The sequence below is a fragment of the Suricata suricatta genome, chromosome 11 (genome assembly GCF_006229205.1).
Source record: "Suricata suricatta isolate VVHF042 chromosome 11, meerkat_22Aug2017_6uvM2_HiC, whole genome shotgun sequence".
Classification (NCBI taxonomy): Eukaryota; Metazoa; Chordata; class Mammalia; order Carnivora; family Herpestidae; genus Suricata; species Suricata suricatta.
This window is the reverse complement of record NC_043710.1, coordinates 91,720,142-91,740,092: the sequence shown is the minus strand read 5'-3', so window position 1 is coordinate 91,740,092 and position 19,951 is coordinate 91,720,142. Positions and strand designations below refer to the sequence as shown.

The 19,951-nt window shown below is 41.6% G+C and overlaps 1 long non-coding RNA gene across 2 annotated transcripts; it reads right to left on the bottom strand.

The window, feature by feature from the left end:
• Positions 1-4,866: 4,866 nt before the first annotated feature.
• On the bottom strand, positions 4,867-18,183 carry LOC115306960. 2 transcript variants are annotated; one of them, XR_003915508.1, is made up of 2 exons: positions 17,616-18,183; positions 4,867-7,630 (listed from the first exon to the last, which is right to left on the bottom strand). It is a non-coding gene; the product is annotated as an uncharacterized LOC115306960 (long non-coding RNA). The 2 variants fall into 2 exon arrangements; XR_003915507.1 differs by lacking the exon at positions 17,616-18,183 and adding an exon at positions 16,495-16,686.
• Positions 18,184-19,951: the final 1,768 nt, after the last annotated feature.

Below are 19,951 nucleotides of genomic sequence, written 5' to 3'. Positions count from 1 at the left end.
CCTGAAGAGTTTTATCCTTGAAGAACCCTCCTCTTCAGACACATTTCTGTCTAGGGCTTCCCAAGATGCTGAGACCCACTCCACGCCCATTACAGCTCTACCACATTGTAAAATTCAGGGGGCTCTGTCAAACCAGGATAATAAATCTCTCAAAGTGTTGAAACAGTCAGTGATCAATATATGTATGGGATAAGTTATGTGTAATAGACAATAATACTAATCATCTCCCCCCCAACCCCCGATCTTTTCCAGACGGGTTAGCCTCAAATCTTGGCATTGTGGAATGTCAAGTGACTTTAAAATGGGATTATTTGAGCTTCCTGAATGGAGAGACAGTGATCTGGAGAAAAATAGGCATCAGACGATGATTTAACATTCCACGTTTTGCTGGCGATATAGTGTCACCCTTGTGGTTAATAGATGCCTGCATTCCTTGATCGATTAAGCCCAACGCCCTCCGCCTACAGCTTCCTGAGTGAAAAGCGAACGTACTAACAGACCGTTGGTAATAGCGAGCATTTTGCTAAATATCCATTTTTTATTTTTAAGAGCATCCCTATTTAAAATGTCGGAATCTAAAAATATACACAAACCAAATGTTGATGCAGTTCAGGCCTTGCATGTTATGATTTCCTCATTGCATCTGGTAACTCCATGTTATTAGCCACACTTGGTACGACTCGATACCGCTTGACATATTCTGGGATTTATTAAAATGTAAATGACAAAGCAGAAAAGAATGTTCAGACAAGTGGATTACTCCATTGACTGAATGTTCCAATACTGTATCTATTTTTGTCAAAGCAATGGCGGCTCCTGCTGTGGCCTGCTGAATGGAATATTCCATTGCAGGGCATGGGGAGAACTTGCATAAAAGAAATTGAAACCTAATCATCAAATTTTTAATTCACCTCTCCAAAAGCAACAGATTGCCAATACTTCCTAAAAGAAATTATGATCATTTGAGCCCAGAATTATTGGAAGATTATCATTCACAGCTATGTATTCAGCATCTATTGGATCTGCAACTTCATTCATTAAAACAATGATACATTTGCTTGTTTTTGCTCTCGGCCTTGGTTTGTTTTGGTTATGAACATTATGTGAGGAGTGAGTATATGTGATATGGCAGTCAATATGCACAGTCTGAGAGAGACATTTTCCTGATGGGAACTGTTATTATTTATTCCAGAGAGGAGAAGGCTGGGAGGTAGGTGTCTTTAAGGACTTGAAGGGATTGAGTTGAGAAAGAGAATGGAGACCAGCTGTTCTCTCTCGCCACAGGGAACAACAGAAAATGGGATTAAACTACAGCGTGAGGGATTTGGGATCGAAATAAAACAGAATTTCCCAACTGTGTAGGCTCTCAAACATTGAAATATGTTTTGAAGAACGTATGTGAACATGAGTTTTATTTTGACACCCTTAAAGAGTGGAAAGGCACATTTTTTCGCTATGTGGTCTTACACGAATGAAGAGTGGATTCTCTTGATCTAGGAGCCGAATCTAAAAATGGGAAGTGGTGGTGGCTAAGAGGGGCAACTTTTTTTTTAATGGTACGTATTTCTCAAAGTCAGCTTTTCTCATGGGGGCAGACTAGAAATTTTTACCTGTGGTGAAACGTTAAACTGTGTATGTCCTGTAACAAGGTGGGTGGAGACAGAGAATGTGGGAGCACAATGCACTCTTATTTTCTCCGCCTACTACCATTTTTATTCAAGTTTAAAGGCAAAATGTCCTTCCTAGTTACAAGTGGAGTTGAACACATGCATATTGATTTTCTGAATTTGTGACACTGTGGGTACGGCCCCTGGGAACCTGGACTCTCTCTTTACAATTATATATAGAATGTTGTGTGTTTTCCCAAAAAAAGATGTTGTGCTCTAACAAAATAAATCTATGGGGCTGAATTTTGATTAGTGGAAGACTGTGAGTACATGGGATTCAAATCGGCCCAAATTCAATTCTTGCTTTAAAAAATTATAACCACAGTGGATGTCGGTTGTCTCTTGACTTGAAGATAATTATATTTTCTGATTCCCTGAGACAGCTCAGTGGAGCAGAAAGAGCATGGTGTTAGAGTCAGAAACCTGGGGTCAGGTCTTATCTAAGTCATGAACTGGCTGTTTGAACCCGGACAATTTAGTGATTCCTAAGTACCAGCTTACATTCTGAGGAATAAACGGTAGAATGTAGAATGTAGATATGTTAGAAAACTTTAAAGTTTCCTTTTTGGATTTGAATAGGCTATCAATTATCATACCAAAAGCTCTTAATCTCTGAGCTCACTCCAAGATTTGTGCTGATAAATCAATAGTTCTCAACTTGATTTCACGTGACAGACACCTGGAAGCTTTAAGAAAATCTTGGTTCCCAGGCCATCCCCTACACCAGTTAAATCAGAGCCTTTTGAAGGAAAGACCGTGGGTATGGGTATTTTTTAAACTCCCCAGGTGGTTACAGTACACAATGTTGAGAACTCCTGCTTGGGTACAAGGCAGGGAGAGGAACTGAAATAACATTAATGCTTCACCATCAGCACAGGAAATGTGTCTGTCTTGTCACTTCCTGTATCCTGAGGGCCTAACAAAATGTCTTGGACATAGTAGGTGCTCAGGAAATGACCAACATTTTGAGTTCACTTTGGCCAAGTCCTAAGAGAAATAGGGCTTATCAAATTTGGTCTACTTCGATCATTTTCACTTTGATCTTATTCACTGAATAGGAACTCAATTCTTTACTCCTGGTTGCCAGTGTAAACAATGAAGGAAAGTGAAATAGCAGGTAATCCCACTGCACTGCTACAATTCAACTATCCTTGAGATGAAAGTGAGGAACTCATCTATCACCACATCCTTTTGAGAAGAGGCCCTCTGGAATCTAAAGACATGTCTCTTACATGACTCCACACATCTAGGTGAAAATGAATAAAACAAAATGCCTAAGAACCCAGATGGGTCATTTTTTCATTCAGCAGGTATTTATGAAGTACTTACATTGCAGCACGTACTAGGATAGCCCATCGTCGACTTTCTCGGTGAGGGTTTTATGCTAGAATTAAACCTTTATATTCAGGGCATCTTAACATGTCATGAATTAATTTCCATCCTATGCATATAGTATCATTTTAGTTAGATATCATCCTTGGGAAAATTGGGGAAAAATAATCAACTTTTTGCTTTGTGGCTCAGATAAATTTGAAACAAATTCAGGTTGGGGTGCCTGGGTGGCTCAGTCAGTTAAGCGTCCGGCTTCGGCTCAGGTCATGATCTCATGGTTCTTGGGTTCGAGCCCCGCATCGGGTTCTGTGCTGACAGCTAGCTCAGAACCTGGAGCCTGCTTCAGATTCTGTATCTCCCTCTCTCTCTGATCCTCACCTGCTCATACTGTCTCTCTCTGTCTCTCAAAAAATAAATAAAGATAAAAATTAAAAAAATAAAGAAAACAAACAAATTCAAGTTTATTTTTAATATTTGTGTGTGTGTGTGTGTGTGTGTGTGTGTGTGTGTATGTGCGTGTGTGTGAGAGAGAGAGAAAGAGCGAGAGAGAGAAAGAGGGGGGCAGGGGCAGAGAGGAAGACATAGAATCTGAAGCAGGCTCTAGGCCCTGAATTAGCACAGAGCCCAACATGGGGCTGGAACTCATGAACCGGAAGATCATGACCTGAGCCAAAGTCGGATGCTGACTGACTGACTGAGCCACCCAGGTGCTCCTAACCAAATACAAGTTTAAAAAGGCTGCAAGTCCAGGGGCAAAAATGACAAGCAAAACCCAATACTTGTCTTTCAGAACCAATTTGTCCAATAGAACTTTATCAATGTTAGAATTGTTCTCTATGTGCTGCTCAACAAGGTAGCCTCTAGTCACATCTGAGTATTCAGCACTTGAGATATGGCCACTGCAACTGAGAAACTGAATTTCTAATTTTCTTCAACATTACTTAATTTAAATTGACATAGCCACATGTGGCAAGTGGCTAGCGTATCCAACTATCCAACTATCCAGGTCTAGAATTTCACATTCAAATGGAGGAGACTGGCACATAAATGATCATAATCTGGGTGATGTGCTAATGTCAAGTGAGCACAGAATACAATGAAAGCTTCCACATGAGGAAGCTCATCCTGGGTAGGGGTAGTGGATGACAGGTGGAAATTTCCAAGAAGAAATGACTTCCAGAACGAGACCAGAAGGACAAGAGATGGATCTGGAAAGGGTGGTGGAGAGAGTTCTACGCAGAAGTTTTAGGTGTGAGAGAAAGCCCAGAAGATAAATAGAACATTAAGAAATGGCAAAGAACCTAGAACAGCAGTGGGAAACTGTCACTCCATGAGTCCAGAGAAGAATGTTGGGGCCAGGATCTAGGAAATGAAGGGCTTTCCGTATCACACTATTCCAAGGGCAATGGGAAGCCAGTTTAAAGTTTGAAACTGTGGAATGCTATGACCATATCTGTGGTTTAGAGAGACTTCCCTGGCAGATGCTTGATGGTATGCAGGGAAAAACTGGAGGCATGCTGCCATAGTCCAGGTGAGAAACGATGGTTGTCTTAACTACTGTCGGACAGAAGATGAAGAGAAGCAGATGTATTTGAAAACAGAAGAAGGGAAGATGTAAATGCCTTTCCTGGCTGATTGGCCATGACAGTTGGAAGGAGGAAAAGACAAGGACCACACCTTGCTTTCCGACCTGGGTAGATGACAAGGCCGTTTACTGAAAGGCAATATGGGATTGTTAGTCTCTAAATTTACTTTTTTCCATCACATCAGATTAATTGCTCTTCGTGGATCCTGAACCTAGCTTTGAGATACACCAGTGAAAACAAGCAAATTATGAGAGCATGCTTTTCCAAGAAATCAACACAAGTTCACAGTTGATGCAACATTGCTTTTATTTGGGGATTCAAGGGACATACGACAAAGTCTCAGAAAATGTCAAGAGTCACATTTTGTGCTTGGCTACTTATTTAATGAGAACTGTGTGAGATACGGCCAATAATCATCATTTTGAAAACAGGACAGCCTGAGCTACAAGGAGGTCTAGGTCTGACAATGCCAGATTTTGAAGTGGAAATTTACAACAGTCACATATTCAGGTGCTTCCAAAGGTCTAGATGTTTGTTCTTAAGTAGACACAGCTTAACTGACTCCTTCCAGACAGAATTGCATCTTGGAACTGTGTTATCCAGTTGACCACTTTATTAATCATTACTAAATGCCAATTAAATGCAAAGGAGTCAGTAAAAAAGAGTGAGATTTCCTCACTTCTAGCTTTTTATGGCTGAAGTATTCTTGAGACAGTTACCTGGATAAGTGAGGATTAAAATAGCAAATAACCACTGATATTTTCAAAAACATAAGGACTATTGAAACAGTCGTGTATAAATATTCATGCAGAAGCACTAACAAATACATACTGTGCTTAAAATTGGGTAAGGAAATGCTCATTAGAAGATCTGATTTGTTTAGGTGAACTAAGAATTTCAAATAACTTAAGAATATCATTGAAAAGATTGTACACATAATTTAAGCCATTATGTGTTCTTTGGGGATGAACCAGTGACAATGTCTGCGTCAGGAGATGTTAGTTCATAACTGGCTATTTTTCACGTTGAGGTGGGAAGCCCAAAAGGTGCAAAATTGAAACCATCTGCTGGGTGTAGTGCTTCCTGATCACCCAGAGAGAATGCCTTCCTTGATCAAATTCAAGTTCAAACTTCATTTAGGCATGGTGGAGTAATTCAAGAGCCTCGGAGAAGAGACTTGGACAGCTTGGTTTCTGGACCTCGCTCTGACACACTGAAATGTGTGAGCTCCTTGTAAGTCACTCAAACTTTGATTTGACCTCTGTGGAAATGCACATTGCAACAGATGACCTTAGAGTTCCCCCCATCTTTTAGTAATTCTAAAAAATTTCAGATTTCATGCAGAATAAGGTGAACAATTTCTTCAAAATCTGGATGCCTAAAATGCTGATAAGTTCTATTCCCCAATTTTGTCAGTTTTCTCCCATGAAAAGTGTTTCGATCATTATACTGTAATGTAAGCAGAAAATTAAAAGTTTTGAGGGGATAACTGAAGGTCATAGCTATTTTTTTTTACCATAAAAAACTATTGGGGAATACAGAAGTGGTAATACTACAACACTGATCACAATATTGTGACTTTGTGCTTCAGATCATGAGATTTACGATCACAATTCTTGAATGTGAACCCTGTACATGCCAGTTTGGCAAGTTACTTCATCTCATTACAGGTTAGCTTCAAAACAGGCCTAATAATACCTATTTTGCAGGGCTTTCTGGGTTGTAAGCTTAAGTGAGTTCATATGTAAAAAGCTTAACATACAGTAAGAACTCAATAAATACTAATTCTTGTTACGTTAAAGAAAAGTCATAAGTGCTCATATTACCACCAGTCACCACCACGTGCTTTGGTGGAAAATAAGATGATAGTTCTAGGTGACACCGAAGGTGGGAGAAGGGACACGTGTGTGCGAAGTCCTTACCATACGTGTTTACATATATGCTGCCATCAACTAGACACATATACTCATAATTCTCTATATTCACCACATAGATTCCTTCCTCTCACATGAATGCTCACAACATTACATTCATTTAAAGGAATCTACTCTCTCTTTCCTTTCCATTTATCTAAATCTTTAATTACCTGCCTTTTTTTGTAAGTAGGCTCCATGCCCCACATGGGGTTTGAACTCACAACCCTGAGATTCAGAGTCTCATGATCTACCAACTGAACTAACCAGGCGCCCCTAAATCTTACTATCCTTTAAGATCCATCTTGTATTTTCCTCCTTTGGGAACTTTCTTCCCTAAACAGGCCAGGCTTGCCCAGATTATGGTGACCTCCTCTGAACAGTTTGCTTATATCTTTAGCTTGGTTGTGGTCTTAACATCCATGGACCTGATTTGCGACTATCTTTTCAAAAATTTATGTATCTCTGTCTAATGAAATTTAAACTCTTTAGATGCAGTGACCATGTCCCAGCGAACCCATCTTGCTTGATTAAAAGAATGGTTGACTGGTTGGTGTCAGGTGTGATCGTGTCTGTCATTTTATCCTTCGGATTGCCTCTGACTACTCTGGTATTTCAAAAGTACTTTATGTTCCTTTAGGTCACACTTTCAGTCGAACTGTGTGTGGCTAAAAACCGATGTTCTTCTAGCACTAACTTTGTTCCTTACCACATGAACACACGTGCTACATTCTATTATAAAAAAATTGATGCATTAATAAGCATCCTAGTCCTGGGGAAATATTTTAGAAACGGATGTCACACTGAATTTAAATACAAACAGAGGAATACACACGAGGAAGGGGCAGTCCTTGGCTCTTTAGAAATCTAGATGTCACTGTTAAATTTTTTCTGTTTCTTGAAAGGATTGCCTCGTGTTCTGAGAGTCTATTGTCTCTAACTGCGCCATTAGGGGTGTGCTCCTTAGCAGGGAAGGTGTCTTCAGGTGATCTCTCTCTCTGTTTCAACTCCATTGTTGGCTTGAGTGTCCATCAGTGCCGCTGTATCTCTGAAGTTTCTGTCCTTTCACTGGGGAGACCTTCCTGAGGAGGGAGGGGGGCTATAGGACCAGCTGAAAGGAACATCAACACGACTAAAAAAAATAACAGAACATGTCACAGAAAGTTATCACATTGACTCTTTGATAAAAGTAAGTAAACGTAATGACACTTGGGGGCCATGCTGTTTCTAAGTCCACGTGAAATGCTGCATCACCAGAAAGACGTAGCACTTTTCACTCGTCACGTCGCTCAAGGATCAGTCAAGCAACAGCATTGCTTGAGCATGGGAGCATCCCACGCTAATCTCTGGGAGAAAAAGCTCCATAAGAAAATCTTCAGGGTTATCCAACAGTCAACTTACTGAAATAGGACACGTAGGAAAACCACAAAAGAACACAGGACATCAAGGACAGCTTCAAATACATCTAAAGACTGAAGGCAAAATAAAATAATTGGGGATACAGAAGTGCTTAGCAACGCAGGGGTGAATGAAGTCACTGGAATTGTTAGGAGTTAATGTCCGTTTCTTGTATTTGTCTTTGTATTTCTAGTGCCTAGCTCAAAGCATGACACACGGTGCCCACTGAATGAAAGAAGGAAAGGAATAACAAAAGGGAGAGATTGAAGAAAGAAGGAAGGGAGGGAGGAAGGGAAGAAGGAAGGATAAAAAGAAGGAAGGAAGAGAGGGAGGGAGGAAGGAAGAAAAGAAGGAAGGAAGGGAGAGAAGGAAAAAGAATTGAGGTGGAGGGAAGGAGGGAGGGAAGGATAGAAAGAAAGAGAAAGAAAGAAAGAAAGAAAGAAAGAAAGAAAGAAAGAAAGAAAGAAACCAAGGAAGGAAGGAAGGAAGGAAGGAAGGAAGGAAGGAAGGAAGGAAGGAAGGAAGAAGGAAAGAAAGAAAGAAAGAAAGAAAGAAAGAAAGAAAGAAAGAAAAGAAAGGTTTCTGAAATGTCCCAGTAATGGAGGGACAGAGTGTGCGGGGAGGAAAAGCAGTGTGCGAGCTCATTCAAAGCCCGGAAGCCAGGAAGAGCAAGGCTTGCTAAATTCAAGGGTAGATTATACATTCGGAGTGGCTTTAGAAAACAGGGCAGGGCAATTTTCAGGTTTTGAACATGTTAAGATTTAATTTGGGAAACGTGGCATGTTAATGTGGCTTTGTGGGTTTTGAAGGGAATATTAACATGATTCAGAGGAATCAAATGGAAATGGAAACGAGAAACTCAAAGCCGTCAACCCAATGGGGTAAAACAAAAACCACGCTGCAAGAAATTAAATGAAGGCAGAAGGACCAAAGAATATGGTCTTAAAATAGAAAGGCAGGTGCTTGTCTGGGTTTCTTCTGTGTTAATGCTGAAGGACATGGGCTTAGAAATCAGATCAAGAATTTCCTTCTCCCACTGTGTAGCTTTTTTCATTCTTCAGCTGTTCCTCTTTTTTGTCTCTGCCCTTCTCGAAAATGAACTTCAGACTTTACTGTTTTAGCAGCAAGGCAAAAGATGTTAGTAAATAAAGTACCTGGAGGTGGAATCAAATATAACTTTAAAGGACAACTGTTGGTTAAAACAGACTCCAGGTTCCGGGGTCTTCTTCTGTTTCTATACTTTGGAGCAACTTCAAAAATTCTTAAGTCTGTAAAAACATTTAGAGACCAACTCATCCAACCAACTCATTTTGCAGATAAGGATATTTGGGAAGAGTGGTATTAATGTTTCTCGCATTCTGCAAAAGTTGTTATGAATGAAATATACTTTGCAGGTGGATTTTAATTTACCAAAAGTCTTTATTGTCAGCCTTTTCATTATGCCAGCACAATGGAGCCACATAATGAGACAGGCACAGCAAGAGATATACCGCCACATATCACTGGTATATACTGCCACATATCTGCCCTAAACACTTTGGATACACTGGAGATGGGTCTCTAGAGAGCAGGTATGATCAGTTTTTCTCTAAAACCTAAAATACAACCCTCAGTGACATATCGTTAACAGGTGTGTTTCTATTCTGATCAAGCATGCAACAACTGATCCTAGCTGAGTAATTAAAAACGTATCTTGCAGAGTTCTCTGTTTTAGAACTCAATATTCTGTGAACATAGTTTGGGAAGGGGGTTTGCTAGGCACACGTGTGTAAGACTCATTTGTGAATACATTAAAATGCTACTGGAGTAAGGAAGGAGGCTTTGCACACTTTTGGGAGTAGCCAATAATGGAAAGTCCTTGTACACGTGAGCAAATGAAAAGTAAAACAACGCATTGCATGGTGTTGCATAGATACAGCCCGTGCAAAACACCTCCTTTAGGATATGGGCCCCATTATTAAAATGAATTTTGCGGAACAAATAGTATAAAAACATGAGTCATCGTATTCTGGTCTATTATGAGTCAAATGTTTAACAAATCAGCCTTCTTTGGGGGCCTTTGCCTACTTAATTGGAATGAGTGATATCTTGTATCATCTTAACACGAACCTCCCTTGGAATCCTTTTTGTCTCCCAAACATGTAAGCATAAATTGGGACCTTTGCATGGCCTTGCTCAGGGTACCTCTGTGATCTGATGGTAATGATTCCCCAAATTTGCATCAAGAGCATCTTCACCTACTGAGTGTAGAGCATGTACCAAGTGCCAGGCTGACCAATCAGCTCACTGTCGCACTACCTGGGTTTTTCCTTAATAGCTAGATCTTCGGGGGTCAGCTCCTCGGTAGGGAGGGGGTCTTCAGTCCAACGAAACACCATGTCGAGACATCAAAAAGGAAGTCGATGTTAGTGCATAAATGACCTAAGGCAGAGTTTTAGTTATTCATCATGTGCCATGCAAAATGGAGGAAAAATGGAAAAGAAGTTATTATCGTCATGATTTTGGTTACTTGGATTCAATAAAAAATTATTATCTCTGCCTAAAGCCATTTCCCTGGCATTTTATCTCATCCCAGTAAAGGAAATGGATTTCTTGCGAATAAGATGTACTCTTCTAATATTCTCCATTCACTTCACAAATTATCCCAAGTCTGGATGAAGAGTAAATCAGGGAAGAGTAGCAAATATTTCACAACTAGTCCCAATGTCCACAGTGATAAACCTCTTGGAGACCATTACCTTCCAACATCAAGGTCACACACAGTCATTCATTCTTGTGTGGGAACACGGCCTGTGGAGCCCTTTTACTCTTCTATCAATTAGCAAGGAATTTTTTTTAAAGCTGAATCTAAGAACATTCTACTCAGAAGCCATTTCAAATGATGAGAAATGCCCGGGGGGGGGGGGGGGGGAAGGGGGGAGGTATCTCAAGAAGGCAACATGTAAAGCCACACACAACTATATGCACATTAGTATAATTACACATTACAAATTATATCGGATGTATCTAATATCTAATTTTTTGAAAGCTGACTCCACTTGAGATTTCAATAACAGCATCAACATCTTGCAGGTGGCTCTTCTCCATAGTATCCAGAGGGAATTTTTCCTCTAATGTGCTTACAACCCTCAAGTTAAAGCTGAGGCTCTCCCTGAAAGGACCAATGAACAATGAAACTGGGAATATTACCTTGATAGATTAAGCAAGGGAGGGGCGAGACTCCACCAAATATAATATTCAGCATGGTTCTTTATCCTCTGCCTTCTGTGCACAGGATCCTATTTGCTTCGAGCAAGAAGAAACAAACTTAAACACAATCCTCACTAGGAAATGTGGGGTAAGCTTTCCATGTATAGTCCGACGCAATGATATAAAAAGCTAAGGGGCTGACGACTTTTTAGAACACCTGATAAAAGAGAACTATGCAACTGAATGGCGATTCTACCTTTGATTGAAAACAGAGGGACCTACATTAAACTCCACTCTTCTAGAACATATGATTAACTTGTCCTAAAAAGGGGTGGGGGGCAGATCAAAGCTCCATTTTGAGGAACAGGCTTTTGTCCTCATCTTTCTGTATGAATCAATCAATCATCAAATAACCAAATATATATTTGTGATCTTGGAGAATGGAGCATATTATTCAAGTTGATTGGATCCATTTTCTTGATTCCTCCTTAAAGATCTTTCTTCTAATTAGTCAGGGTTACTATTGAATTATTTAATTATCTGCACTTTTGTGCAATGAAATATGTTGTCATATCACACACTTTATCATGCTGCTGTTGTTCACACTTAATGATGCTTCTATGGTTAGCAGTCTCCTTTGTTCTGCTCAGTAAGTGGTTTTAGAAAGGGGGTGAGCCGAGAAGGAGGAGCCTGGGGGTTTGTAAAATAAAATCATACATTCCTGGTGCACATGCAAAACTTTATGCATTTACATGAATCTCTTTTTAGAAATTAAGTTGCAATTCCATTTGGAATAAGCTAAGAGGCACATGTCCGTGACTTCAAATGCAGCCAGAACGGCATTACTCTACCTTGGACATCTCTCTAGTGCATTTCCACTGCAGTGCAATGGTAAAACGATTTAATTTTTTTTTTTTAATCAGCAAGGAATGTCTTTAACAAGGAAGAAGTAAATTATGATAATTACTCTGAATGGTCGGATCCTTGAGCATTACTAATTAGCATTTATTGCCTGGATTATAGAACAATACATGTGAAACCGAACTGCGATTGCTCTTTTACGTTGAGGAACTGAAAAAGGCAATGGAGCAAAAAAGGCAGTATCATCAGGGCTGTAGTCTGGTAGTTTCCATCCCCATGATAAGTGGGCAAAATGCCCCACTTTGGAAATACGCAAACGGGGCCCTCGATATTTATGGCCCATTCATTTTTTTGTGTTGGGCACATATTTACATATGATATCATTGTCATGAGAGACTAATAAGAGGAGAAACATTTTGACTATGATGTCATTTGGGGACAGTTTTATCCATTGTGAGAATTTAACAATAAAGAGCACAAAACTCGCCGTTTCAGAAAATATATATTTTGCTGTAGAAATTCTGACTTAAAAAGGAAACAAAGAACTCAGGTCTTAGTGACTAGAATTTTACATCCACCTCCCTACTTTCTCTTAGGAGGACTACCCTTGCAAAGAATTGAGAAGAGGCAATGGGTGTGTGGCCGCAAGAGCCTTTTCTCCCCCTCCCCCTTTCCCCCTCCCCGAATCACGAATTTAGAAATAAATTAGAAATAAATGAGATATTAATCAACGGAGCAACACCAGTCGTGTAAATAAATGCCATTCAAATAATCTGGCCACTGAAATAATTCAGTAGGTAGAAGAGAAAGGGAGGAAAATTAAACATCCATCACCCCCTACCCTGCAGTACCGAGGGTTCCTTCACACCCCAGGACTGGGAATGAGGAGCAAAGGACACGCGGTAAAATATAAAGCCAGTATACTAAATACAGTCGCTAGTCTTCCCAATGCCTTCCATGGATTCCCTCTCCTGATCCCTTTGAGTTTGAAAGAATAAGTTTGACTAAATCTGTGAGGAGATTAAACAGGCTGGTGATAAAAATTAATTCTGCTGAACGAGCAAATGCATTTGGATGGCAGAGATGCGAATAAGATAATACTTTTCTTTTCCTTTGACATACCAAGCGGATTAGTTTAGAATGTTAAATTTGATTTTATTAGAATATATTAGCAGTGTTTTAATTAATACCAATCAAACATTTTCTTTCCCTGGGGCTTGATGTGTTCCTAACGCTTTCTAAATCATCTGGTATTTATCCATCAACTCCCCCCCCACCAAATTACCAAAGCCCTTTGTTACATTCTTCATCATTTTACTGTATTCAACAGCAAACTATGAGCTGTTTACCTAAAGGTGTCTTGCCCATAAAATTAGTTCCCAGGTGCGGGATTTAAAATGAGTCCTGTTCGTTAGTACAGTTGGTTTTTTTTTAAAGGTAGAATTAGAGACTCAAAAATAAACGTCTTGTGTGTTTTTCTTTTTGGGAGAAAACGTTGCAAAAGGAGTTTTGGCTGGTTCGTATTACTTGGCTTTTTTCTCAGTAGAGCTTCCTAAAGCTGTTAAATTTCCAACTGCCTTGGTGTTGAGCTGGCACTTGTTTGGAAAAGAGGCAAGAAAAAAAAGGAATAAAAAAAAGGAGGGGGGAGAATCTAGTTAAAAATATGGTGAACCAGTGTGCCCTGTGAACTGAATTGTAACTGTGTGTTCCAACGAGGTGTTGCATAGCATTTTACTCATTATCCGCTCCTTTTCTCTCAAGCTTCCTGTCCTTCTGTGTCCGAAAGCTCCACTTCACATCTTTTTCTTTTCTTCCCGCAACGCAAACCCCCCGCGCCCCCCCCTCCCCGCAATTCCCCGCCTTATTTTTTTTTTATCTGCCAAGCTGGATTTGCACTTTTAAAGATCAGTATCAATAATGCCCTGCTTGTTTCGGTTGCACTCCCCCTTTAAAAGACAGCTCTCTCTAATTGATGCGTCTGGGCTAGTCTAGACTGGTAGTGATTGAACCAACCACCAATTATGTTATTCATTTCACTGAACTTCGCTGATGGGCTCGGTGAGGAAGAAGGGTGTTGAGAAACCTGCCTTACACTCGAGCAGGCCCCTGCTGAAATTCAAAGTCCTGTGTGTCGTTGTGCACTGCTAAACGCCCGTGTGATCAGTTGTGATGGCAACCTTAGGGTATGAGCAATCCACTTGAAAACATGTAAAAAAAAAAAAACCCCACCAAAAGAGAGCCCTGGAATACAAACTGTATCACTTGTATTAAATTACTATCCTGTTCCCATTTAAAGTCACAGAAGAATGCTATCCAGCATGTTTTTATTGGCCCCTGCGTCCGTCTTCATAGAATTAACTGCAGATAGATTTTGACTAGCACCACTGTTTCGCAAATATCTGATATGCATCATGTGGTAATAGAGATCTGTAAATTAAATAGATCCCTTTCCATAATTTCAAATACCTATGCATATACACCAGCTTAAGATGGGGAAAAACCATTAATCCATTGTGCAGAACCCGAAAGGTGACTTGAAAATCAAATAACTCTTTTCTCTGAAGCCCAGTCAGGCTACCCAAGGCTGGAAAGTAATATTTAAATAGCACAACTAAAGGAGGGGTGGCAACAAAAGACGTGGTACAATTGTTGCACGCTTCATTTTCTCGATTCAGTTTTCTGATACAAAATGGTTTCTTGACTCCGATTTGGAGTCAATGACTGAAATTGCAAGAAACACTCTAAACACACGTACCCACACACACACAGGAAAAGAACAGTTTCCTTAACCTTCGACTACACGTATAAAATGAGGTTATAGCCAATACAGGCTCTTTAAAAGAAGAGAGCATTTGAAGTCAGGGCTGATTTAGGTGTTTTCCAAAATAGAAGACAAATGTTGGCCCAAGAATACTAAAACTGTTGAAATACAATTGTCTATTGGACTTTTTCACAACAAAGGAAAGGTAAGTTACTGTTTCTCTTCTTCAACTATAGATAGATCTAAATCACTAAAAGGATTCTGTCACAGAAAGTTACATTTTCTGAAAACTACAGAGGGAATGCTAACAAATGACCTCAAGAGAAGATTATTTTTTAAAGGTGCAGTTTGGTGTTGTAAGTAACTTTGTTGGACTGCATTTAAATCCTCATAAATGTCTCCCAACCTTTGATTACTCCTAAAAGATACAATAACTACATGTGTGCATGCTGTTATTTCTTTGCTTTTATATATTCAGGAAATATATTTCCAAGCCCTATTACTTTTAAACTCACGACATATAACATTTTAAAACAGACGCCAGGCAAGGAGGCTCTGTCCTTCTTCTTATTTTTAAAATCTTGCAAAGTAACACAAATGTGATCTTCACGAACACCATCAATTTCATCCTCAGTACAGAGTAGCAAGAGTCAAATTTTTAGCCTATTAATATTTTAGCCCAAACTATTGGTTCACCCACATCTGTGTCTGTGTGTTCCCTGTCTAGCCGTATGTATGATACATACGTGTGAGGACTGAGCGAATAACACGTCCACATGGCCATTTTAATTGGACATGATTTTAAGATTAACTGTTGAATTTCAAAGTTGGAGGCACAGGGCATGCTGGGACTTCAGCTGGTATGTTCTGAGGTCAAGCACCAGGTACTGAGCCGTTCTTGTTACGCTTGTTACGCTCGGCTAGTACTGCATGTTGCTCTCAAGAAAGACCGCGGTAGATGCGTCCACCAGCAATACACATACGTACGCATAGCAGCCCAACAGAACAGATCCCTCCTTTAACAAAAATCTGGAAGCTTCTGCTTTCTGCTCACCTGACCCCATCTAACAATGAAAACCTCGGAGCTGCGCTCCATCCCTTCAGACAAAACTTTCTTTTGTTTTTGCTTGAAAGAAAAAAGTTCCACCCAATTTCCAAGATGTACAGGCACGACTCGCAGCTCCCAAGAGCCTAACCCGTGGATTTAAACGGTAAACATCACAAGTTAGGGTCTCAGGGATTGAGAGGAGCGCAGGAAATTGTTCTTTCTGGAGACAAAGTGAAGCAAAACAAGAACGACAGGCGGATTCTGTTCCAGGTTCATGACTAAAAGGCCACAAACAGGTGGCAGGGTCCCCCCTCGCTCTCGAAGCGTCCTTCGGTCACAAAATCGAGATCCCGTGTAAGTATGATCTATGCATCTGCACATACGCACTCTCTGTGGACACATATACATACCTGAACATACGATCGCGAGCATATCAGAGAAAAAAACTCTTTGAGGCTTTGGGCAATACAGTCTTACGCCAAAGGTAAAGAATGTGCACGGACCCAGAAATGCCCGTGTTTTTAAAACCAAGGTCCAAAAGAAGGATCGAATGTCCTTTCAAAGCTTTAACACACAACTAGCACAGATGACTGTAAAGAAAACAGGAGGCATCTCTTTCCCCCTGGGCAAGCATGCCGCATGCAAAATCATAGAAAATCAGGTTTGCAGAGGGAGAAGACCAAGAAACAGGGGCTTGGAGGCCGTGGAAGTATAAATAGGAATAGCGTTTAAAACTCACCCATTGGAAGTGGAGCAGGACTGCAGCCTCCTGTAACACCATTCTGAGCAAGGGGGGAAATGGGCGCTAGCCTGGGCGAGGTGTTTCAACAGAGGACCGACCTCGGGGCGGGGAGGGAGGCGGGGGCAGGAAGCGATACACCAAATCTAGAGACTGTAACTCTGTAGCTCACGCTTTGCCGAGGGAGGGGGGAAAAAGGCAATTTGGTGGAAGTGGAGGGAGGGACTGGGACTGATCACATTTTGAAAATATTCAGTGAAAAAAAATGTTTTTAATTTTTTTTTTTTTAAAGAATGAGAAACCTCCCCAGAGCTGCTTTAAAAAAACGTTTCTTCCTTCTTTCCTTAGCGTGCGCTTCGCCGGTTCTGCAAACGGGGGCCGCCTCTGCACCAGCTGCTGGGCGGAGGCCAAGGCCAAATCACCCAGAGCTCGCACCAGGCTGTCATTGGGGAGGCGAGGTGGGGAAGGGGTGGGTGCAGGCTGGGGAGATCGGGTCTCCCGCACCCCACTCCCGCCGCCGCCGCCGCCGCCGCCGCTGAACCTTTGGAGCCTCTTGCCAGTATTTCAGAGGAATCAGAAGCACATTTCCTTCCATTTTCGCAGAAACTACCCTTTCGGTACCTGAGAGAGAGTCGCTTGTCCCCGTTTGCCTGGAAACAGAGTTTTCCCTAAGCCAGCACTCCTGTGCCGCCTGCCTCCAAAATCGAAAGGAAAGGGAGGGGAAGTGGGTGGGAAGATGACTCTTTTACATTTTTCTTCCTCCTTGTCTTTCTCCCTTTCTCTTTCTTTCTCTCTTTCTTTTCTTTCCTTGCTTATTTTCCTTCTTTTATTCCAGCCTAAGCAAGGTAGATGGCTTGCCAGTCAAAGAAAATGACAAAGCAATCCCCGCCAAGAAAGCCACTGGAGGGGCCTTGGGCATTTCGTAAAAATGCCAAATATTTGGTATATGTTTCCATATGCAACTAGAAACCGTTAAATCTCCAGGCTCTTCCCTCCTCTCCCCCCTTCTTCCAAAATAGAATCGTACCAGCAAGACAGCTAAAGGATGCCTCTTTCCCCTCTGTACAGGGTCTACTCAGCACCCCCCACCCCCCATCTCCAAGACAACTTTTTTTTCTCACCTCCATAGGTTCTTCTCAGGCACAGTGCTCCGTTCAGCTCAGGGTCTCTCCTTTCTCTCTCACTTTCCTCTTCCTCTCAGAAAGGCCAGTCCGTCATCAACCTACCTTGCTTCTCCCTCTCTGTCTCAAGCTCTCTCTCCCTTTTTCTTTTACTATTAAAAATAATAATAATAATGGCCCTTTCGACATAGCAGCATGAAGTGGCCGCCTTTGAGAAAGCACATTTAATCTTTGCTAGCTCCCCTAGGCTTCGGTGAAGAAGGAGAAAGCAAGAAAAAAAGGGAGAGAGAGAAAAAAAGATTGTAAGGGAGGCTGCTGACGGACAGCAAGCATCAGGCACAAATCAGCGACAAGTTGAATTTTCCTAGACCACACTGCCCCCTTTCTTCTCAGCTCTCTCCCTGGGCTCCTGGAAAGCCCCAGTGTCTGGTTACAGGGGGGCTCCTTTGCCAACCATGGTGCAGATTCCTCGCATGCCTGCTTAAATCTCTGGCAGAATAAGGAATCAATATCCCCCCTCTAATCACCGTTAGCTCTTCTACGGCTTCCCTCCTTTTCTGAGAATCCACTTGGCTCTCCCGCCGCTCCCCCGCCCTGCCAGGCTCCTCCATACAAAGCTTGCGATCCTGTCATTTCGCACTTCCTTCCATATCTTGGAGACAAGCTTCCCTTCTAATATCCTCTCGCGCTCGCTCACTCTCTCCGTTGTAGTGTCTCATCCCTGACTCGCAGCCCCGGATGCACTAAGGCATCTCCCTGACTACTAATGAGACCAAAAATACATCAGCAGGTCAGGGGGAAGGCCAGACATTGTATTATACAAATACAGGAAAATTCTCAGCCCGCTAGACACCGAGATCAGGTATCACGTTTTCTAGAAAGGGGTAAAAGAGGGGGTGGGGGAGAGAGAAAGGAGTGGAGAAGGGGAGACCACAGTGCAGTTCTCAGCCTAATTGTTCCGCATCCCACGGGCATTTAAAACACCTATGCGTGTGTGTGTGTGCAGGTGGTGCATTCTGTGCATCTTGGTGGGTTTTCTTTACAGACAGAAAGTCAACAACACCCAAATACTTCTTTGCAGTCGGTGTTTAGAGGGATTCAAGAGCCGTGATTTGAAATCTCTGTTTAAAACACGCACCCTATTCAGGCGGGAGATGACTACAATGTTAAAAAAAAATCTCTTTCCTTTCAGAGGCAGGCTTTGCTCCTTGCCTATCTCTGCCATATGTACTAATTTACCACTTGGATTTTGAAATGGACTCATCGCTCACTGTCGCTCATCCTACCCCTTTACTTCTACTGCAGACGTTTTCCTTCTTTCCGAAGTATTTCTCCTCCAACGTCCATCAGATACACGCACACTCCACTGATCAGCCTACAGCCCCATGGTAATGATAAGTAATAATTCAGATGACAAAAAAGTGGCAGAAGATAGAAATGAAAGACACCCTGAGCTGAGTAGGGGAGCGGCTCCCATCATTTCTGTTGGCACGCTCTTTCAAAGCTTGGCTACCCGGCAATCTTGGAAAGCAGGTAGCTCCTGAAAATCAGGGTCTCTACCTCTCTACACACACGGTGGGTATATTGCCACCTCCACCCGATTTTCCCAGCTAGGATCACGCAGACAACAGGCAGTGCTATGTTCAGTATAACGCTGGGCTCTGTAAGTAGCAAGGAAGGGAGGCAAATATCTGAGGACACAGGTTTCCTCCAAGTCGGTATTTTTTAAAAGTGGCTTCTTTGTGCTCAACTCAGACACTGTGCTTTGTCTCTCACTGTGAGACCTGCAGAAACGCAGCTGGATGCCAAGGAAGGGGGGAAGAAAAAGCACAAATGAGGAGACCCAGAGAGAGGAAGAAGGGAAAGGAGAAGAGAGGAGAGAAGGGGAAGGGAGGAAGAGAAGAGGAGAGGAGGGGAGGGGGAAACAAATAGAGTAAAAAAAAAAAAAAAAAGACAGACTTACAATCATAGCGTTGGATTCCCTTTAATACTTTTTTTTTTTGTCGTTATTGGGAAGGAGAAAGAGATGGTTGGCAGACTTGGTGACTGGGTTAGAATCTTTTTCAGATTTGGCTAATAGTGTGTTTGCACTAGACTGATGAGAAAAAAAGAGACTTGCTAGAATAATCATAAAGGGTGGAGCTGTCAAAAAAAAAATCTTTGACTCACTGGGTCCCTCCCTGTAACGCCAAAATGAATCATTCCTAACCAGAAGCATCAATTGTCTTAGTATGCTTGCATATGAAGGCCAGATTATGAGAATCACGTCAGTTCACTCATCTTCAGACAGGAAAGGTAAACAGAGAATGAAATTTCCTGAGGCTCCCCTAAACCTC